Source organism: Octopus bimaculoides, chromosome 5 (assembly GCF_001194135.2).
Source record: "Octopus bimaculoides isolate UCB-OBI-ISO-001 chromosome 5, ASM119413v2, whole genome shotgun sequence".
Classification (NCBI taxonomy): domain Eukaryota; kingdom Metazoa; phylum Mollusca; class Cephalopoda; order Octopoda; family Octopodidae; genus Octopus; species Octopus bimaculoides.
The window spans coordinates 48,634,425-48,637,649 of NC_068985.1; positions in this window are offsets into that span (position 1 = coordinate 48,634,425).

Below are 3,225 nucleotides of genomic sequence, written 5' to 3' on the forward strand. Positions count from 1 at the left end.
CATCAATATAATTTATGAGTCGATATATATGGCGTCATTGTTGGCTATAAATTCAATAAGGTCCAGTAATGCTTCTTGTTTGTTAATTATATTTAAACACAGGTAATGACTTTCAATAGTTCAATTATATTTCCATTAAGTTAAGTTAGGGAATTAACTTACATGATGTGTTTTTATTATCTTAATCAAGATGGCAACAGGACGCATTCCTAAGTGGATGTCCTAGTCGCTACTGCTTTTATTGCTGTTGTTCTCGATCAACCGCCTGCAGTTGTCAATAAAACCATCACATGTATAACTGGAGTAGTAGTAGTAGTAATAGTAGTGGCAGCAGTAGTAGTAGTAGTAGTAGTAGTAGTAGTAGTAGTAGTAGTAGTAGTAGTAGTAGTAGTAGTAGTAGTAAATGTCGGAAGGAATTCTTTTAGTTGGCTGGTTGTGATGCTGTATGTTTGGAAATGAAATTTGAATCATGCTGAAAATGCAATTATAATTTATGCTAATGAACATTCTATTGTTAATAAAAAAAATCCGCGTATATCGTTTTGTCTTTTCTCTTATGTTAATTACCGTTTTAGTACATTTCTATCTCATATTCTTTATTTATTTTCCTGTTGTTGTCTTTGTTTATTTGTTTATAGTATGTTGTTATTTGTGGTGTAAATATTGTTAACAAAAGCAAGATGGAATTAAAATATTATGCAGTATTGCGTTAACATCGCTTTAGATTCTGTGTCTGAACTCAAATCCTACCATGATTTACTTCGTATTTCTTCCTTCCAATGTTATGTAAAATAACGTATAAGTCACGTACTGGACTAGTTTTATTCAACTTCACCTCCTTTACCAAAAATAAGTTACCTTGTACCTATGTCAGAAATTAACGTTGTTCTCTTATTGCACTAGGAATTACAAAAGAAACAATTCGTCCTTGGGTGCTTTCATCGGAGTCTACTTTGTTGTAAGCAAAGAATTCAGAATAATTTCCTGCCTCTCCCACTAGTCTTACATGTCCTTGTCAGGTGTCATCAGTGCGGCTCTTAATGCAGACTAAGCTATAAAAGTAGATAATTCATTTCATGTCTTTATTGCTGCTCTTGTCATTCTCTACATCCTTATTTTATTCTCTTTCCTTTTTCTTCGCATTACTGGGTTTGCATAATCGTTAGGAAGTTCAATAAGCTGCAGGAGTGGCTGTGTGGTAAGAAGCTTGCTTCCCAACCACATGGTCCCGGGTTGAGTCCCACTGCGTGGAACTGTCTTCTACTATAGCTTCGACCCGACCAAAGCCTTCTGAGTGAATTTGGTAGACAGAAACTGAAAGAATGTGTGTGTGTGTGTGTGTGTGTGTGTGTGTGTGTGTGTGTGTGTGTGTGTGTGTGTGTGTTTGTATGTGTGTGTATGTGTGTATGTGTGCGTGTGTGTGTGTGTGTCTTTTTGTGTCTGTGTTTCCTCCACACACCATCGATTGATACCGATGTCGGTGTGTTTACGTCTCTGTAAACTAGCAGTTCGGCAAAAGTCACCGATAGAATAAGTACTAGGCTAACAAGGAATAAGTCCTGGGGTCGATTTGTTCGACTAAAGGTGGTGTTCCTGCATGGCCGCAGTTAATTGACTGAAACAAGTAAAAGAATAAAAGAACAAAAGAAAAGCTGCTTTGTGAATTTTCTTTCTTCACTATGTATGAAAGAGGTGTAGGGCCCGTGGTGTTCCCAGCCTTTCTCAACCAATGAGGTTGATGTTGTTAAGGTTCAGCTTAATCTGTTTTGCTTATCTGCATTTATTGTATGTTTATTATTGTTTAACTCATCGTTCATATATTGACTTTTCTTTCTTGCCTCGGTATTAAATTATTTGTTTGTTCAAGCCCACACGTTTTTTGTAGCCACAATGTGTCTATTTTTGTTCTACGAGTGTGCAGTTATGGTAATTAAAGTTATTATTATTATTATTATTATTATTATTATTATTATTATTATTATTATTGCTGTTGTTATTGTTGTTGTTGTTGTTGTTGTTCTTTCGGGGTTGTGAGTTAGAATGCCGTCGGGGTCGACCTTGCCTTTCGTCTTTTCGGGTCGATAAAATAAGTACTAGCTGAGCATTGGGCTCAATATAACTGATTAACCCTTCCCACCAAAATTTCAAGGCTTGTGCCAAGCAGAATAGTTAACACGGTGGGCAAAATGCTTAGCGGCATTTCATCAGTCTTTGCGTTCTGAGTTCTAATTCCACTGAGGTCGCATTTGCCTTTCATCCTTTCGGGATCGATTAAATAAAGTATCAGTCAAGTACTGGGTTCCTTGTAATTGACTAGCATCTTCTCCGAAATTTCAAGCCTTATGCCTATTGTAAGAAACTAGTGTTATTACTAATATTCATGACAGAATCGTTAGCACGCCGCACACAATGCTTAATGGCATTTCGTTCGTCTTTATGTTCTGAGTTCAAATTCCACCAGGGTCCACTTTTCCTTTCCTCCTTTCGGGGTTAATTCCTTATTAATGTTGTTGTTGTTATTATTACTGTTGTTCTTAATGTTAGACCTTACTGGGAATATTAATAAAATGTTTAGTGGCATTTCGTCTGTCTTGACGTTCTGAGTTCAAATTCCACCGAGGTTAACCTTACCTTTCATCCTTTCGGGATCGATAAAATAGGTACAGTTGAACACCGGGGTTGATGTAATCGACTTACATCCACCACCCATCTGAAATTGCTGGCTTTGTGCCAAAATGTGAAATCAATAATATCGTTGTTGTTATTACTTTTGTTGTTCTTAATGTTAGATTTTATTAATGATATTTTGCCCTCTTTTTTAATTCTGTTATTCCAATTTCGATGTTTGCTTTTCATTTCTCATTTCATCATATTTTGTTATTATATTAATTTCAACGTTAATATATTACATCAAGTCACTTCTAGTTACCCAGTTTCATTTTTCTTTTCAGTGTATATCTCTTACCATCCTTTCTCACTTTTTAAATTACTCCATGCTCCAGGTTTTCTAAGATCATACATGGCAGGTTTCTGCCCTAATGCACAATTTTTTTATTAGTTTTTCTCATTATTAATCAAACCGCTTACAATACATCCATGTACTTATCTAGCTATCTAGGTGTCTGTTTATATATCTATCTATCATCTATCCATACATATCTCTGCCTATCTCTCTATATATTTCTATATATCAATACATGTATCTCTCTATTCATTTCTGTGGTT